This window comes from Triturus cristatus, chromosome 6 (genome assembly GCF_964204655.1).
Source record: "Triturus cristatus chromosome 6, aTriCri1.1, whole genome shotgun sequence".
NCBI classification, from domain to species: Eukaryota; Metazoa; Chordata; class Amphibia; order Caudata; family Salamandridae; genus Triturus; species Triturus cristatus.
Genome location: NC_140589.1, coordinates 146014939 through 146034726, shown reverse-complemented (window position 1 = coordinate 146034726; position 19788 = coordinate 146014939). Strand labels below are relative to the sequence as shown.

At 50.4% G+C, this 19788-nt stretch overlaps 1 protein-coding gene across 1 annotated transcript in view; it reads right to left on the bottom strand.

Moving 5' to 3' along the window:
• PPP1CB (protein phosphatase 1 catalytic subunit beta) overlaps window positions 1-19788 on the bottom strand; it is a 355283-nt gene that overhangs the window by 177513 nt on the left and 157982 nt on the right. The gene's annotated exons all lie outside the window — the stretch shown is intronic.

Genomic DNA, 19788 nt, shown 5'->3' with positions numbered 1-19788 from the left:
CACATAGGTGAAGACATTGAGGTAGTCATTTTATTTTACTGAAAAGCCAGTCACAGCACACAGGAGTACATGTGATCATGCCTCACCATGTAACATTACAGCGGTCAATTGTTTTCAAATTTTTTTGTTTACCACTCGAAGATGGTGAATGCCCATCTTGGAGTGATGGTGCATGTCCATCTTGGAGTGGTAAATTTAAACAAGTGTGTGAAAGCACATTCTGAAGAAATCTGAAGCCTGGTAGCAAAATGCAATTGCCTGTGCCCCCCTAAAGAAAATAAAATGGAAATAAACAAAACAAGAGGATAGGGAGGGTTAGGAGAGCAAAGGAGGGATAAAAAGCAATGGATGAATTGGGGAAGGGAGAGAAACAAATGAACAGTGCCAAGCAGAGTTGTGAAGATACAGGGAGTAGGTGGGGAGAGTCGCTGGGGGTGGGGACAAGGGGAAACAAACCAGAAGGAAAACCACTGGATAAGAATCAAGAAAATGAGACTGACTATAAAGCAAACAAACGATCGGCAATGTGCTAACTTAAATCCCACTGTCAGTACTGGTATCGTACAAAATGAACAGACCTAAAAGTCATTGTTTTTAAAAAAGAATAGTTGAAAGACAACACTGCAAGTCTACTTCTGAGTTCCTCTTATAGGGTTTCTACAGGTCATAATATAAGCTCTTGTAAAAATGTGATAACAAAAAGTACAGCTAGTCTTCCAACCACACAACAGTAAATTTCTGAGAATCTTCCCTATTCTACCACCAACTAGGAACAATCTCAGTGTAAGAGGTGGTGTCAAGTTCGATTCATTGTTGCTCATCTCTGTGGAGACCAAATTTAAGGGATGACTCCGTCTCTCCTCAGAATTTATCTGCACTGGACTACTGTACTTTTGCCCATTAGTGAGACCCAACTCCTTGCTTATACAACCTTGGTGGAAATTAAATTAAATGAAAATTAGACTTGTAGAACAAGTTACTTACCTTCGGTAACAATAAATCGGTAAGCGACATTAGTTATAGATTCCTTACCTTAGAATTATCCCCAGGCGACAGACTGGCTCTGGAGATTTTTCTTTAGCAGTACCCCTGTGCATCAGTAGGTGGCGTATGTCGACTTTGCGTTTGTCGTTGGTATCGTGGTCGCAGGAATGACAATGCGGTGTCTTAGACTCTGCCCAAGCACGCCGACATCAGTTCTTTACACAACATTCTACGCCAAAAGCGCAGAGCCATGCAAGCCACTACCCACTGGTGCACAAAACTAGGGAACTGAAAAGGAGCCCCTTACCCTAGAAGTCAGTTCGCAGAACGGGGAGGATGGGTGGGGCGGTAAGGAATCTATAACTAATATATGTCCCTTACAGATATATTGTTACCAAAAGGTAAGTACCTTGTTCATCTGAAAGACTGTTAGTTATAGATTCCTTACCTTAGACTGGATACCCCAGCAATACCAACCCAGAAGTCGGTCTGCAAACTAAGTTCACACCAGAAAGTCCTGGAGAACTACAAGACCAAAGAAGCCGTCTCTCCGGACTCTACTATCCAGACAGTAATGTTTAGTGAACGTGATGCCCACGTGGCTGCCTGGCAGATGTCACTGAGGGGGACTCCACGTCCCTAAGCAGTAGTGGCTAACGTCGCTCTGGTGGAATGGGCACGCAGTCCTACCGGAGGCTCCTTTTTCACCATCGAGTAACATCTTGATGCAATAAACGACCCATCGGGAGATGGTCCATTTTTGCATGGCCCGACCTTTGTTGGCACCCACAACAAGGAGTTGATTGTCCACACGGAATTGTTGTGTGATCCAGATAAAATTATAATGCACGTTTTGGATCCAGACCGAGTCTCTCCTCCTCCTTGGAAGGATGTGGGGCGGGAAGAAGGTGGAAAAAGTGATGGACTGTCCTACGCGGAAAGAGGTAACACTTTGGGTATAAAAGAAGGCCTAGTTCGAAGGACAACCTTGTCCGGATGGACATCAAGGAAAGGAGGTTTCGAAGACGGAGCCTGCAGCTCACTCACCCTGCGAGCAGAGGTGATGGCGACCAGAAAAGTGGTTTTTAAAGTCAAGAGTCTGAGAGGACAATTATGTAGGGGCTCGAAGGGAGTGCACATAAGGCAAGTTAGGACCAGATTAAAGTCCCACTAAGGCATTACGAAAGGAATAGGAGGAAAGAGGTGAGTAATACCCTCAGGAAACCTATTTACAATAGGCGACTTGAAAAGAGAAAGCTGATCAGGAAGGTAAAGAAAGGCCGAAAGATGGCCTTTAAGAGTGCCCACACGGGGAGGAGCCAAGATGGCGACTGAGACGGCAGCGTAGATTCCCGGCTCCGCGAGCCTCCGCACCCCGCACGGATATCCTGCAAGAGATCCTTCTTCTGCACCACGAGAATGCGTTCGTAAGTGGACGTGGCAACCGACCGCGTGACTCCGAGGTCTCTGACTGCCACACACCCGGAGAAATCAGCGCTCGAACTTTGCGGCCCGTGCGGTCCCGAAGCCGGGACCTCGAGTGGGCACCTTGGCCGGGTGGCAGTTGAACAACAGCGGCCTGTGGTGCCTGGGTGGAGCCGGTCCACCGGAGTGGAGCCCCCATCGGCCTGCATTTTGCCGTGGCCGCTCCCCTCTACTGAGCGCTGCGGATTGAGGACATGCCCGGGTGTACGATTTCCGGATTCTGTGGCGTTTGCCCCTGCCTTTGTTGGTGAGCTGCCTGGGCGCCGTCCCTGGCCCGCCTTGATCCTTGCGGACTGCTCCCGGCTTTTTGCGGGAGATGGTCCGTGGCGGAGGCGACAGTTGCCTGTGACTGCGCAACGGCTGGATCTATGCCTGTCCCGGGATCTGTCTCCAGCGACGTGGCCCTCGAGGCGTTGTTCCCTTGGTCCTGGCCCCTATATGAGTCGGGCCCCTCCCAGCGGCCATCTTGTCATTATGCAGCCGGCCATCCTGTCCGCTGGGACGCAGCGGGACTGGGGGTGTGTGACTTTCGGGAGTGTGGCGGAGCGACCGGAGGGAGCCGCTCTGGGATATGGCGACCTCCTGGAGGCCCTGGGTGCCCTTCATTACTCCTTCGCTCATGGCGCCGGGGTCCTGGGGGGGAAGCTAGATGATGTGGTAACAGCGTTGGGACAGTGGCGGCATACTGGTCCACGGATACGCAGTGGCTTTCCACACTGCCCACAAGAGAAAGATGTTGTGGCCCCCCCCGCGCTTAGTGTACAGCCGGACACTTCGGACCATATGCTACCGTGTGATCGGCCAACGGTGAACTTGATCTGCTCCGGAGGTATTGGACCTGCACGGAAGATGGTGGCCTTGTCCCGTGCGCGGTCTCTGGCGGCCCAGGGACACTTTCAGCACCGTGTATCTCATTTGGCTGCTCCGGCCTCTCAGGTCCTTGTGGGCAGTGCAGATCCTTGGGCAACACTGGAAAAGATGCCCCTCCATGAAGCGGTCTGTTCGGATGCCAAGAGACTTCCACCCCACCTGTGTGCGGCGTTTCCCAACTGTTTTTGGTCACTTCTATACCTTGGGACATTGGACATGGTGCTGGGTCAAGGGGCAGGTATGGGCAGAATCGCAAAAAGTGGTCAAGGCTGAGGCTGATCCTTCGAGGGGGATCACTTCATAGATAGGCGGACTCATGGTTGTGCGCTCCCGGGGTCATTCGAACAGTTGGTGTGTAATGCCTCCCATCCCCCCCCCCTCCCCTATTTTTGTTGATATAATCGGCTTGGTGCCGCTGCTTGTTTGTCGGGGGGAGACCTCACCGTGCGGGAGGGAGAAGCCGGGGATATGTTTTGATGGCCCTCCTCCAACTTATTATGTTCTCACCGCCCACCCGTCTGGGTGGGCCCTTTCTCACTCTCTTTTTCCCTGTCTCTTCTATATTTCGGGTCTAGTTCCAGGGCGACAGGCACACTGCTGGGGGGTGGGGCCATACTCATTTGCAGAGGTGCAGGGTGGGGGGATGGGGGAGGGGACTCTTTCGTCTTTATCTTCTTTTCCATGGCCTCCTTTTTCTCCACTGTCTCTTTTTGTCCTTTTTTTCTGGGATCAGTGCGATACACCACCCTGCTTGTGAATCGTTTGCTCTTCATGTGTGCCACAGTTTTTGGGGGGTCCGCTGGGCTTTAGGTACGGGGACCAGTAGGCGCAACTCTCTTTGATGTCTTTCCCTATCCGTACTTTCTCGCGCCTGCACCATCGCCTAACTGTATTGCTGCTAATTGTTTGTCTCTTATCCTGGCCCTTCTCACTGTTGGTAAATTGTCTGGCACCTGATCCTATTCTTTTGTTTCATCATAAAATGAAAAACCTTCTCTTTTCCTGGTGCCCTACCTGCGCGGCTTATTGGCCGGACTATACTGAACTTAAGACTTCGCTCTCCGAGGTGCCGCCTGTGTTGACATTCGCTTTTTATTATCCTGATTATTTAGCGGCCGGCCCCGGGGGGTTGTAGGCCCATACATGTAAATGATTGAAACATCAATAAAGGTTTTTCAAAAAAAAAAAAAAAAAAAAAAAAAAAAAGAGTGCCCACAGCACTGCTAGGCCAAGGAAAGTATGAATAGGAGAACCTCAGAAAGAGGGGCCTTCGCTGTGCACCATGCCTCAAATTTGTTCCACCTACAGGCGTATACTGTCTTAGTAGAGGGACGTCTGGCTGCCAAGATGACATTACAGACTTCAGGAGGGAGGTCAAAAGCTGTCAACTGCCGCCGCTCAATCTCCACGCAAGAAGGCTGGACAGGTTCGGGTGGAGGACCGTGCCCTGCTGCAGGACCGTGCCCAGCTGCTGCGACAAAAGATCCTCCCGAAGAGGCAGTCTGATCAGAGGATCGATGGCCATGATCAAGAGCTCGGGATACCAGATTCTTCGTGCCAAGTTCGGAGCCACAAGAATGACTTGGGCCCGGTTGCGGTTGATCTTCAGCACTCTAGGCAGAAGTGGTATAGGCGGAAAGGTGTATAGAAGACAACAATTCCACTCACGACGATAAGAGCCGCTGAGCGAGTGCTGCCATGGAAATTCCAACACGCAGAACTGCTGACATTGCGCATTCGCTTTGGTGGTGAAGAGATGTAACCAAGGCTCTTCCCACTGTTGAAAGAGACATTGCACCACCTCCGAGTGAAAAACGCCATTCGTGAGTTTGTGCGCCATGGCATTCAGGGAACCTGCCAGGTGTTGAATCACCAGGTACACGCCCTGATGTTCCAGCCACGTCCAAAGGCAAAGAGCCTCTTGACATGCGGGCCCACAACTCCACCCCGCCCTGTTTGTTGCAGTACCACATGGCAGTGTTGTTGTCCGTGAACCCCTGCACTACCCTTCCTCTGACCGAAGGAAGAAATGCCTTCAGTGCAAGATGAATCGCCCGGAGCTCCAGAAGGTTGATGTGGAGCCCAGACTCTGCCGGCGACCAGAGGCCTCTGATCTCCGCCTCTCCCATGTGGCTGCCCAATCCCAGGAGTAATGCATCTGTCACCACTGCGAAATCTGGTTGGGGAAGGGAGAGGGATCTGCCATTGCCCCAATCCTGGTCCTTTAGCCACCACTGCAATTGGAGTGCAGTGCCCTCCGAAATCTGGATGCAATTAGAAAGATTCCCCTGATGCTGCACCCACTCGAACTTTAGGTCCCACTGCAGAGTCTGCATATGCCACCTGCCATGATACATCAGCAGGAGGCCATGAGGCCCAGCAGCCTTCAGGTCATTCTCACCGAAATCCAGGATAGAGGCCGAATTATAACCTAAATATCCGGACTCTATGCTCGGGAGGATAAGCCTGAAACCGCGCTGTATCTAGAACTGCTCCAATGAAAATGAGCTTCTGAGTGGGAATCCGGTGCGACTTCGGCATGTTGATAGTGCACTCCAGTGAGTGCAGGAGGTCCGCTGTAGTCTGGAGGTGGGGGATGACAGCCTGGGGCAAGCTCGCCTTCCACAGCCATTTATCAAGATATGGGAAGACTGGAACCCCTGATCTGCGCTGATGAGCTGCGACCACCACCATCACTTTCGTGAACACCTGAGGGGCACTGGCAACGCCAAAGGGGAGCATGGTAAACTGAAAATGCTCGTGGCCTACCGTGAACTGTAGGCAACGCCTGTGGGCTGGCAAGAAAGGGATGTGGAAATAAGCGTCCTGAAAGTCTAACGCTACCATCCAGTCTCCAGGGTCGGGGGCAGACAGGACCTGAGCTAATGTCAATATTTTGAACTTCTCCTTCCAGAGGAAGCGGTTGACATCCCTGAGATCCAAGATAGGACGCAGGCCTTTGTTCTTCTTGGGTACCAGAAAGTAGCGGGAATAACATCCACGACCTACTTCTGGCACAGGGACTCGCCTGATAGCTCCCTTGGCCAAGAGAGCCGTAACGTCCTGACAGAGAAGGACTAAGTGATCCTCCGACATGCGATGGCGTGTTGGGATGCATGAAGGGAGGAGTAGTCTCGAAGGGAGGAGTAGTCTCGAAGGGGAGGGAGTAGCCCTTTCGGACTATCTACAAAACCCACCTGTCCGACGTGATAATGTGTCAGTGGGGGGATGGGGATGGCGGATCCTGTCGCCCAATGGCAACTGGTGGCCCTAAAGTCAGTCTAGGAAAATTGAGGTAGCTGCGGGGTGGGGGCATTGGACTGGCCCACCCTCTGCCCCCCGGACCCACATCCACGCAGAGGCTGGGTGGCTTGTGCGGCCCTATATGGAACGTGGCAGGGCACCCCTTCCTTAGCCACGAAAGGCAGACTGCATGGAGCGAGAAGTCGCTGCAAGGCCCAAGGACCTGGCAGTAGCTCTAGAGTCATTGAAGCACTCAAGCGCGTTTTCTGCCTTGTAGCCAAACAGGCGCCGGCCATCAAAGGGCATATCCAAAAGGGAAGATTGGACATCCCCAGAGAAGTCAGAGGTACTCAGCCAGGTGTAGCGTCTCAGGGATACGGACGTGGAGATCGTCCTCCCCAGCGAGTCGGCAGCATCCAACCCACACCGGATGGTGAACTTTGCTGTGTCTTGACCCTCAGTAACAGCGCGGGCGAGCACGGCCCGGGCCTCCTCCGGCACTGTGGCAGCACTTGAGCAACCGTGTCCCACACTGAATGTGTGTAACGGCCCAAGAGTCATGCAGTGTTCAACTACCACAGTCGTAAGCTGGTAGAAGAAAATATCTTCTGCCCAAGAAGGTCCAGCTTCTTGGATTCCCCCATCTTGAGGAACTGTAGGGAATGCACTTGCTTTCGAAAAGGAGGCTTGGACCACCAAGCTCTTGGGGGTAGGGTGTTGGTAGAGGAAAAGGGGGTCGCCCGGTGCCGGGCGGTGGTGTTGGGCGATCATCCTATCCACAGGAGCCCACGTGCAGGGCTTGGACCAGGAGCCCAGAAGGAAGTCAGTGAGATCCTCATTGAAGGGCCGCAAGGGCTCCAAAGAGGTTGCTGCCGGCTGAAGCACCTCAGCCAGGACGGCCACTGTTGGAAGCTCAAGGCCTCACCGCCCTATGCAACACCACAGCGTAGGAAGCTCCCTCCTCCATAGCCACGGTAGGGGGGAGAAAGCAGACCAATGTCTGGAGAATTATCCAGACCACTGGCATCACCCAACTCCTCTCTCCAGTCCAGCTCTTCAAGCTGGTCTGCCAGAAGGTCAACAGACCCCTCCAGTCCTCCTCACCCTCCTCTGGCCGCCACTCAGGGCGATAAGGAACGGCAGGGAAGAACAGCAGTACAAGAGTACCCTCCAGCGTCTGTCCAAGTCGAGGGGGAGGCCGGGGCCGACGCCGGATGGGGATAACCAGCGCTGGAGGTGGCGGAGGCATAGTCAGAGGAATAGTGCCGGGGAAGGTACCGCGAGGTCGACAGTCACCAATCCAGATCCAGGCCTGGATCCTTGGAGGCCCTGCAGCACAGAGGCCAAAGCTTGGTGCACGACTACATTCTCATGAAAAGATGCTTATTTATGTAAGCATCTTTTCTGGATGTTAGTGACATGCAATAATCAATATTAGATATGATGGTGGATACTACATTTTTGCGTAAATCAAATGGAATGAAAGGCAGGATTTTCCTAAGCAATTTTATCATTAAGGAGGAAGAGGTAATTCCATTAACATGCCCATCAAAAGAAAGATTACAGTTGAAGAGAACTCCTAAGTTCCTAACCTTGAATACAAAGGGGGGGGGGGGGGGGGCGAGGGGAGGGGGGGTGGACAGAACTGGATATGTACCAATAGGCTTTCTGCAAAGCCTGTAAAATTTCACAAACCATTTTGTGCACAAAAGTAACTGGTGTGGTCTCCTGAGAAACAGCTCATTTGTCATGGGCCTGTTTCTGAACAAGCCAGAGTTTTTCCAGTTGATTCACAGGATCACTCAGAGGTCCTCATGCTGATCTAATGGATTAGCACGATCGCCTTAGATCCTGGCTGACAGAAGTATATTACAAGGGTGTTTTTTCCACCATTTTGACAGAGTGAGGGATATTTCATTAGCACCCATATATTGCTCCAAGGTTGCTATCAGCAGTCACTGGACTATGGGAGAGTACTCCTAAAAGGAAGGTAAACACTTTACAGTTTCAGGAGCTGCAGCAAGTCAACCTTTTGCCAAGGGCCATCTGGAGAGTATACAATAGTAAGTTCTCCTAATTCTGGGTCTGAACTTCCATGCCATAGGTGGAGTGAGAGAGTTTCCTCAAGCTGACAGTTGCAGAATTCAAGTTAGCAGAAACAAGTTTCACCCACCTTGGTTAGGTCAAAAAACACCAAATTAGTCCCAAATTTCAGAGACTATCCGAATTTAGTACACTAGGATACTAATTTGGAATATTCATCTAAAAGTTATGCAATTCTCAGAGGTGATTTCCTATTTAGGAAATATTTGATTACTCCGAAAAGGCCTTTGATGGATCATGTGATCGAATAGCCAAGGTGCCTTTCTACCTTTGGAAGTCGCGTCACCCTAGCTTCGAGGCACTATGAGATTAATGGACAGTTGTAACAAATGTACCTTTTTAGACAGGGGAGAATACGTGAGGTCATCCATGGCTAGAAATCACCCAAACTCAGTTTTAATGTCTGTGGCAAGAACACTTTTATTGCTTATATGCAAACACAGGTAGTGGAAGATTGAAGCATCCTGTGAAGGAGGACTGTCTGCAGATGTTCCAAGATTCTTTTTAAATATCTCCATGCAGAGTTAGAATGGAGAAGGGGCTGAGGGTCAGGTGACAGGCCCCACGAAACACCTGAGAGCACTGCAGGTGGCACCAACCTTCATCAAGAGTACACACCACTAGGTGTGACCTGCACTTTGAGCATACCACGGGATGTAGCAACACCGCAGGTGACAAAGGCCTACACTCTGGCATTACCAGTTCTACAGGTGGTGCTATTGGCACACCACAGATACTAGCTCTGAAAATGTCATGGGTGTGCACTACAGGTAAACAGACTATTCCAGCTCTGCAGGTGGCAAAGAGCCATATGCATTGCACTCTGGGCACACCACAAAACGTACCAGCTCAGGCAGTTCCACAAGCCCACTCTAAGCACACCACATGCCGTACCAGCCCTGCAAGTGTCAATGGGTTGCAATCCTGGAACACCAGAGCTGTCAATGAGGGAGCCTGCCCTGCTCCCACTGACTTCATCCAGATAAACTTCCCGCACAAAAAAAAAAAAAAGAAACAGTGCAGCACGGTTATATTAATCAAGTTCCAATTGGCTACAAGCAGGACCATGTCCTGTTGCAAGATTGTGTTAACAGCAACCTCAACAGACCAAAGAAGTTGGCCTTTTTTTCAAATTCAGGGTGCTTTTTTTGTGTAAGGTTTAACATGTACCATTAATGTAGATTTAAAAATTGCCAGGATCATGTGCCTACAAGCCATTCTGTTCGAACCAGGTGCTAGATGATTAATTTCAGGACTAATGGAGCACCAACTTATAAACTGGATACTGTTAACTGTTCAGTCTGAACCCTTTCATTCTGTAAATCACCTTACCATCGCCAGCTGCTAATAGAACGATATAAAAAGTATCTTATCAAATGTATGGAGTGTTGGAAAGCACTGTACTCAGCACGGTTCAGTGGAGAGGACACCAACACCGCCATACAGAGCAGACCACAGTTATAATGCAGCTCCATTTATTCATAATATATGGGTATGCAGGACACTAAAGTGTGTGGGCATATGAGATGATTAGCACAGCATAATGTTCATACAGTCAACGCAAGCAGCTTTGTAAGAAGTATTTAGTTTGTGCTATGCAGACATACAGAGAGTAATGATATGGGGAGGGGGGACTATATGTTTATGAATGCTCATAAAAAGGAAGCTTTGCGTACGACTGAGGAAACCAGGCGTTTTATATGATGTGGTTGTGCGACCTTACCATGGAATACATTAACCAGCGCCTTTGGGACCAGCAGATTTCTTTTGTCAAACCTTCAGCTCAACCATGGGTAGCAGTGACTGAACAGCAAGGCTTACACAAAGAAACAACTGAACAGCAACCAAACAATTGAAGAAATCTACAAGACACTCAAGGAACCTGGCACCAATTTATAAAATAGACTGCATTTTTAGACACCACAACGAAGAAGATCCACAGGAGGACTCCCGAGATCTAGAATTTCCAAGCTAGAGTAAGTCGAAGCATTTCATTCAACCTCAAACAAGCAGTGACATTCAGCAAATTTCACACTTAGCAACTTTTTCACCACAACGTTGGGCAAGTTATAATGTGGTCACTTAGTCACTTTAGGCAACCAACTCCAGTAGGGATCCAGTCGGTAGCACCAGCAAAGTCCTCTGAATCAGTTACCTCCACACATGAAGCAGTCTTCAGGCACTTTTTATTGAAATGGATTTCTATGGAAATGGTACTGATGCAAGGGATGAAGGATACTGAACATGCTCATGGATGCAGTGGATGTTGTTATGTTTTGGGGTGGGGGATGGGGGGGGAGGGGGGAGTCTTCCTGCAGCTGCTCCTTGTTCCACGAAGGGATGAGGTGGATCTGCTCACAGGATCGATATCCCTCGAAGTCTTCTCAGTGCTGGTAGAAGTCCAGTCGCCCAATATGGTCACAGCCAAATCCTTCCCTGGCTGATAACTCAGCTTCTGGGTGACCAAGCAGCACTAAAATGACTCTCCTGGGCTGAGTGAACTTGGGTGCATCTTTGAGCGTCAGGTCTTGGTCTCTGCCTCTGCATAGCAGCGATCCAATTATTCTAGACTACCAACCTGCTCCAGCAAGGCTTTTAAGCTTTTGTGGCCATGATGTGAACAGGAGGTCAGCCAAATGACCCTTGGAGTCTCTCTGCTTTGGTTGGGCTCTAGCGAAGACTTCTCAACAAGCTGGATACTGCAGGCACATCCCCCTTTTTGCTAGCTACCAGGTTCAGCAGGCAGCACCGGTGTAGCCTCACTTGGCCGGCTTCACAGTGCACCAGGGCAGTTCTGCGATCCTTTTTCTAGTCCAGTCGAGATCTGGGTTCTGGGTGGCAGGGATGCTCTATGGTCAGAAAATGCCCTCATGGTAGGATGTGGTTGGTAGCCAATGGGCTACCAGGTTCCCTCCCTCTGATGGCCACTTTCTGGGAAGTGTGACATCAGGCTATCTTAAGATAAACAATTTTGCCCACTCCCAACACAGCAGAACTTCTCTTGATGCCCAGAGCTCACAAGCCCAACCCAGATGTGTGGCTGCCAATGGGGCTACACACTCCTGGAAACACGGTTCGACAACTGCTTTTCCCTCTCCTTCCCACGTGCCAGCTAGTCTGCCTAAACAAGGGGGCTGCCCTTCTCACAAGTGATCCAATTTGCTCTTCAAAGGCGGCCTCTGAAGTCATCTTTTGGGCCAATACCCGTGTGGCTTTCTGCAGGTGGGATGTAACGCCTTTCCAGTGCGGGCCCATATGGTCTCCTTTCCTGAAAGCTACCAGCACGCCTCTCTAGGATGGCAGAAAGTTATCTAGGGTTCAAGCTCCTTGTGTTATCGCTATGAGCACAGGAGATTGAAGGCAACAAAGTGGCAACTTTTCAAAAGTTGCACAACGTAACAGGTCACATTAATTTAGACTTGGAAATCAAGTTGCATTCAATACAACGAGTTGTTTGATACTCTGGAGTACCAAGTTTGGTTGCACAGTTCAGCCGTTTGCACAGCTGAGTCAGTGTGTAATGAATGTTCTCGTCAACAGGGCGACCAAGTCTTTCCAAAATGACTACATCAGTTTTGCGTTTTTACTGCCAGAAGAATAGAAGTTCAACCCATGAAATATGCTGCACCCTGCCTTAGGGATGGTAGGCCTGCTATAGGGGTGACGTGCATGATTCAGGGGGACATGTGACTTTTCCATGGCTTTAAATAGCAAAGTTCGGCTAGCAGTTCTAGACCGCACTTCCAGTCTGCAATGGCAGACTGGTTTTACCTTTGACACACCCAGGGTGGCACAACCAGTGCTACAATCCCTTTGGTGACCAACTTGCAGGGCCTGGGTACCACATACTAGGGACTTAAAGGTAAGTTAGTGTAGGCCAATTGGGTAGAACCAATTTAACAAACATTTTGGGGCCAGGGCACTGGAATTTAGGTGTGGTTATTAGTCCTCGGGACACAGTCGAAAAACAAGGATCAGTCAAAAAACATGGAAGTAACCATACAAAAAGGCATTTCTTTAAATGGTCCCCCAACAGAAGAAAGGTGACAAGGAACCAACCTTTATTCTGGCAGTTACCATCTACGTGAAAAGTCCAGAAAGGTAATCTCTATTAGCATGTCAAGTCCCAGGTCTGTGTTACACTGTAAAGTCCATGCCCTGTAGGGAAATGGACCACCTCAACAACTTTGGGTTCTTTTATCTGCATCAACCATCTAAGAGGTCAGCGGTCAGTTAGAACTCTGAAGAGAGTCACAAACAGGTAGGGCCTCCGCATCTTTAGGGACCAAATAACAGCAAAGGCTTACTTCTCAATGACACTCCAAAGTTGCTCTCTTGGGAGGAGTCGCCCGCCAATGAAGGCAACTGGCAGATTCTGGCCCAAATCATTTACCTGTACCCCTATACCATGTTCTGGGGCATCTGTCTGAACATTGAATTCCTCACTTGGGCTGAGCAGAGTTTACTTGAGGGTGTCAAAAGCCTTTTGACACTGCTCAGTCCAGATGACTTTTCTGGGCTGCTTCTTAGAGGAAGTTCATTCAGTTGTGCCACTATGATACCATAGCCTTTTACAAATCTCCTGTAATACCCAGTCAAACCAAGATGGATCTTAGACCCAAATCAGAGCCCAAGTCTTAGCAGCTTACCAGGCCAGAACTGGTTGGATCTTGGGTTGAAGAAGTGGGGCAACCAAGTTAGAGGCCTTGTACAAGTACACTACAGCACCTTGCCCTATCTGGTACTTCCTTGTCTTGATAGTCAGACCTGCCTGTTGCAGGACCAGAAGCACTTCGAGATGGACCAGTTGATCCTCCCAGGGGGAGCTAAATGCAGCTATAGCAAAATAAGCTGCACTGAAACTCTCCAGTCCTGAACGTACTCAATTCACCAACAACTGGAAGGTGCATTTTTCAAACCAAAGGGCATCACTTTAAATTGAAAGTGGCCTTCAGATGTGCAAAAAGCAGACCTCTAATTTGCTCCTACGGTGAGAGCTATCTGCAAATAACGCGAAGGCAGGTTAAAGGTACTCAGATATTTGGCTGCCCCCAACCCATCAATGAGATCAACAGCTCTTGGTAAGGGGTAGGCATCAGTCTTAGTGAATGCATAAAGGCCCCTGTAGTCCACACATCCTCATTTCAGGTTTCACTCCTTTGGGACTGGGCACCAGCACCACTGAATGCTCAAGTAGCCTATGAGCCAGTCCAATCACCTCGCACCTCCTTCCACCCCCACCCAACTCCAACATCTTGGCAACTTCAGCCTTGATGCGGACCTTGATCTGGTCAGACACCCTGTATATTTTGCTCTGGACAGGAAAGTGGTCACCAGTGTCCACATCATGGGTACACCAGGTTGTCAGAATACTCCTTCCACACTTCCATCATGGGTACTGGAGGTACGGGAGGGGCGCTCACTTTCTCCTTTCTTCCATCATTCACCATCAGCATGGTGATGTCTGCCCTGTCATAATGAAACTTGAGCCGGTTCACATTGATGACCTGGTGCCGAATCCTAGGGGTACCCAAACCTACCCGGTAGGCGCCTTCCCCCTTTTTCTCTGTAGTGGGGCATCGCCCCAGTGCACTTTTACTGCCGTGCTCTGGGTGCTACAGGCTCCATGAACCCACACCAGCTGTCCTGGTTGATACTCAACCATGGAGGACTTCCAGGGCTACACAAGCTCCTAGCATGCTATTAAGTTATTCGCATTTTTCATGTACTCAGCCATCCTGAAGCAGAGGTCAAGCACATAGTCTACTATATCCTGCTTTGGTTCCTTGAGGGGCCTATACCAGCCCTTTCTAATCAGGCTTGGTGGAACCTTTACAGGGTGTCCAAAGAGCAGTTCAAAGGGACTAACGCAAACTCCTTTTTGGGAGACCTCCATGTCGGCCACTAGCACGCATGGGAGAAGGACATCCCAGCTAACCTGAGTTTCTCGGGTTACTTCCAGGATCACGCCTTTCATGATCTTGATGAATCTTTCAACAATACCATTGCCTTGGGTATGGTAGGGGGTGGTGAACTTGTAAGTTACATTACACCCATCCCACATAGCCTTCAGATAGGGGCACATTTTGTCTGCCTGTGATTACCTCCTTAAGGAACCCAATCCTGGTGAAGATACACAGGAGGGCTCTAGCCACTGCCAGGGAAATTACTGTCCTAAGGGGAATAGCATCTGGATATCTGGCGACATGGTCAACTTCCACCAACATAAACCTATTCACTGGGAGGGAGGTGGGCGCTGTCAAGGGCACCAACGATGTAAATCCCCCACCCTGAAAAAGGAGTCCCCACCACTGGAAGTGGTATCAGGATAGCCTTAGACTTGCCTCCAGCCTGGCAGATGACACAAAAGTGGCAAAACTCCTCAACCTTCCCAAACATCTGGGGCCAGTAAAAATGATTGGCCAGTCTCACACAGGTCTTGGGCTGTCCCAGGTGCCCAGCTAATGGAATATGATCAGGTGCCCAGCTAGGGGAATATCATGGTCCACATTAAGGAGGAAATCTGTATTGCTGGGGGTCACCTATCTCCTGGTTGCCCCCGTTTTGGAGCCCCTCGCTTCGTTGTACAGTAACCCTTCTCCCAGTATACCTTATAAGTATGCTGGTATCACTCTGCCCCTGTCTGGCAGCTAACTATTGAAGGTCCTTTAGAGTAGGCAATGTCCTATGTCGGTGAATGAGGTTCTCTCCGGAGGAGCCTCCTGCTCCCTGGAGCTCTTTCAAGCCTGGCAAGGATCCTAGGGTAGCAGTGTCCTCTTGAGGTGCCAGGCCTTCCCCTGAAGGTTGGGCTCCTTCTGATCCTGTGGACCTTTAGAAGTTGGATCGCCAACCTTCTTGTCCCTTTTCTTGTTTCTACGAGCCTTGGCTATGGTTTCAGTCACGAGACCCCCTCGACTCTCCCTCTGTGCTCTGGTTGTAACATAAACCTACTCAGGAAGACCCAGTATTGCTGCATGGCTTCGTTCCACCTCTGACCAAGAAGAAGTTTCAAGATCATTGCCCAGCAGACAATCTACTGGGATGGCAGGGACTCTACTACATTCTTTGGGCCAGTAACTCCTCCTCAATCAAAACCAATCATAGCCATGGGGTGTCACATTGTCAGCACTGACTATCTTATGCACTTCCTATTGCAGGATCTGGCCTGTGGTAACCAGTTTGGCCATCACCATGGTTGCACTGACACTTGTATGCCTCCGAGCCTCCACCCATTGATTTTTGGCCACTGTTGGCATTTCTCTATACTTTTAAACCAGTGAGTCAAGGGTTCAGTGTTCTCCCCTGCATGTACCCTTTGGGTTTTCTAGGGCCAAATCTACCACCCCATCCATTCATTGGCCACCCCCTTAAACTGGTCACTATGAAGGCCTTCTTTGTGCACACTGAATCTCCCTTAGTGTCCTGGACATCTTACCATCAAAATACTCCCCAGCCTTTGGCGGTTCAAACTTCTTCCCAGATACCCCTAACCTATGATTGGTATGTGGGTAGGGGATTACCACCCCCATCGTGCCAGCATTTTCTGGGGCCTCTTGGGGCTATTCTTTTTATCCTTACTCCCTTTTCCACTGAAGGAGATCCAGACCACTTGGTCACAACAAAGGAACTTCATGGGGGCACTGGTACGAACCCACTGCGACATCTTGCCAAGTACCCTGGGGCTAGACTGCTTAGAGAACACAGATGCTGGTTCAAATACTGAGTGACAATTTGTCAAAATGTAATCCTTAACAATCAAGTTGTAAAACCCTTCAAAAGGGTCTACTTGGGGAGTGTCCAAGATGGCAGACGGCTGAGACGTTCCTTCTGGTCTCTCCGCACCGCCGCCACCAAAGCACTGAATTTCCGCCCGACAGTCCCCACTCAGATGCTCTTACAGGGGTCCGGGGCATCGTGGAGCCGAAGGATTTATAGTGAGGCAGAGGTTTGAGCTGTACATCGTGCTGGCTGGCGTCAGTCTAAGACGCTGCGCAGCGGGCCGCCCGAACTGTGTCACAGACCACTGCAGGGAGTCTGTGGTTGGCGAAGGCCCAGTTGGACCTACGAGGAGGTGGCGAAGGAATGTTGACACACCCGAGCCGCCCCCACTCCGGAAGAGGATTGGCTACAGACGGAGCCCTAAAGCCTGCGCCGAAGGCCTTCAGATGCGGAGGAAGAAGCAGTGCCTGAAGAAGAAGGGCCTGAAGAAGCAGACTGCACATTTCCATCCGGCGCCGGGGGTGAGGAGAACATGCCTAAGCAGGGAGCAGTTGGATCCTGCCCCCCTCCCAAGAAACTCCGTGAGAGCTGCTTGGATTCGGGCCGGAGCCCCCAGCACTTCTGTCTCGGGCCTGGCTGGGCTTCTGGAGCACCGCCTCCCCTGGGCTTCAGTGTCGATCACCAGGGGAGGCCCGGGAGGGAGCCCATGCATCTGGGTGCCTGCCTGGGCCCAGCCCTCACAGACACCACCAGGTGTCTGCGAATTGTTCTTGGGCCACAACTGAGAGCTCATTATCTGGGCAGGAGGGGACCCTCCGACCGGACCAGAGCGCGGCAGCGAAAGAAAAAGCTCCTGCCTCAGTGGGGGGCCGGCAGAGCCGTACACCAAGAGGGCCAGAGCACCGCATCTCTACTCCCGCCACGGAGGGTGGAGCCGGACCACTCACAGGTCTGTTGGCGCACTGGCAGAGCGCTCCGGCGGTCCTACGCCATGACCATGAACCGAGGGGAAAAAAAGAACGGTCCCTCAAGGGTATGTTTGGGAAGCAGGGAGGGCCGACAACAGATGAGAAACAACCAGGAGCAGGAGGAGAGCACAAGACAGACCCAGAGGACGGAGAGGGCCCCATCACGAAGGCCTTCTTGGAATCCCTCTTTACATTCCTTAGGAGCAACCTCCATTCCATGCAGGTGGAGTTGGCAGCAGACCTACGTGAGGTCCAGCGCGATCTGGATGAAGTAGGAGAAAGGGTGGCTGCGATGGAGGACCAAGAAACGTCTTGGGGAGAGGAGATGGAATGGTTTCGGAAGAAGTCTGGAGTCTTAAGGAGGAGCATCTAGACCTACAGGCACACAATGAAGTTTTAGAAAATTACTCATGCAGGAACAATATCCACATACGGGGAACGCCGGCGCAGGCTGAAGGTCGAATCTCCGAAAGTATATTTCAGCGCTCTTTCAAAATAAACTAATTCACTCCGAGGAGTCAAAACTGCAGCTCAACCGTGCCCACAGGGTGGGGTCTCCTAGGTCTGACAAGCTCCCACATGCCAATATGCGGGTGAATGTACACTACTTTCAGACAAAAGACAACTTCATTAAAGGCGGCATGAGACCCCACCCGCTCCACTTCCAAGGTCACTCGCCGGTGCTCTATCAAGAGCTCTGCCGGATCACTCTAAAAATATGCTAAGATTTACACCCGGTCACCGACCACTTATGTAAGGCAGGCATTTCTTACTCCTGGGGCCATCCATTCAGGACAATTTTCCGTAATTAAGGAACGCTGCATCAACTAAGATCACTCGAGGAAGGCTGCGCTTTGCTCCAAATCGATGGTGACATGGAGTCCCAGGACCGCGATCATTCCTCCGTTCGTAGAAGGCAACAGAATAAGGACTGGAAAAGAGTCAAGAGATCCCCAAGCAGCACAATACTGGACCCTGACACAATGAGCAAGGAGCGACAGTCGGTGCGCCAAGCGCTCAATAGAATGTACGCTCACAGAAGCACCTTAAAACAGCCAAGGGTTGCCCAAAAACAGGAGAACATGGGGCTGTTGAATAACGCAAGGGTGGCACAGGAAGGAACAGGGCACTGTAGGACAGTCTCCAAAGGACCTGCCTTGACCTTGCCCGAGAGTTTCAGGAGCCTGGAATGAACCTGTATTGATCTTCGTGTACTAATTGGGTAACTACTCTATTCAAATTTCGTTGCAAAGACTTTGGCCAGGATTTTAGTGTCTATTTCCATCATATAAAGGTGGCAGTAGGAAGTCTGCGATGTGGGGTCTTTAACCTGCTTGAGTAGCATAACTGTTTGGGCTTCTAGCATGGACTGCGGAAATATGCCTGTACGCTTTGCCTCACATAACATCTCCAGAAGCCTCTGGAGTAACGTTTCGGCAAATGTCTGATCATATTCTACTTGGAGGCAGTAGATATATATATATATATGGGTTCCATCTGTCTGGCTTAGTGTTAGTATGATGGGGTGGGCGTTCTCTGTTAAGGAGCCACAATAACTTCTCGGACTGGTCTCCTTCTCTATCTAGGAGTTGTCGGTATTCCTGTTTCACCAGGCAGTCTAGTCTGTCCCATATTTCTCCTACCATACAGAGGGCAGCCAGCATCACCTAGTCCTCCAGTCCTAAAATTGGGCCTGTAATTTGTAATCTAGCCAAAGTATTCTCGGCTTCCATGAGGTCTTTCTCCAAACACTGTCTTATACCACTCACCTTTGACAAGCATACTCCACGCATCACTACTTTGAGCGCATCCCATTCCAACCCTCTGGTGTCTGTAGACAGCCAGTTACTAGTGAGGTAAATGCCGATTGATTCGCTGAGCTCGGAACAGATCATCTTGCAGCACTCTGGGATGGAGTCCCCAAGGTGGGACATCAGGTCTACCACCCCTAGCACCCCATTGTAATACCACTAGGGCGTGGTCCGATTGGAATCTGCCTATTATTCATATATCCAAGGCAGCCTCAGCGGCATCACTAGTAAGCAGGAAGCAGCCCAGACGGCTGTAGACCGAATGGGCATGTGCATTCACATTTCGTCTGGTGTACTATCCTCCACCAATCCATGCATCCTTGTTGCATTACCCCCGGGAGAGCTTCCGTCATGTTGGGTTGTGTGTGTAATCTCGGGGGATGTCTATCGAGGGAGCCATCTAGCTCGCAATTAAAGTCACCAGTCCACAAGAGCGGTACGCCTGCATACGATACCAGTAGTTCTTCTGGACCTGTATATAAAGCACTGCCATCTAGGTTTGGAGCGTAGATATTCAGTAGGCAGATTTCCCGGATGCCAAGCACACTGTGCACCAATATGTACAGCCCCTCTATATCCGCTGTGTAGCCCAGGACATGGAAGGG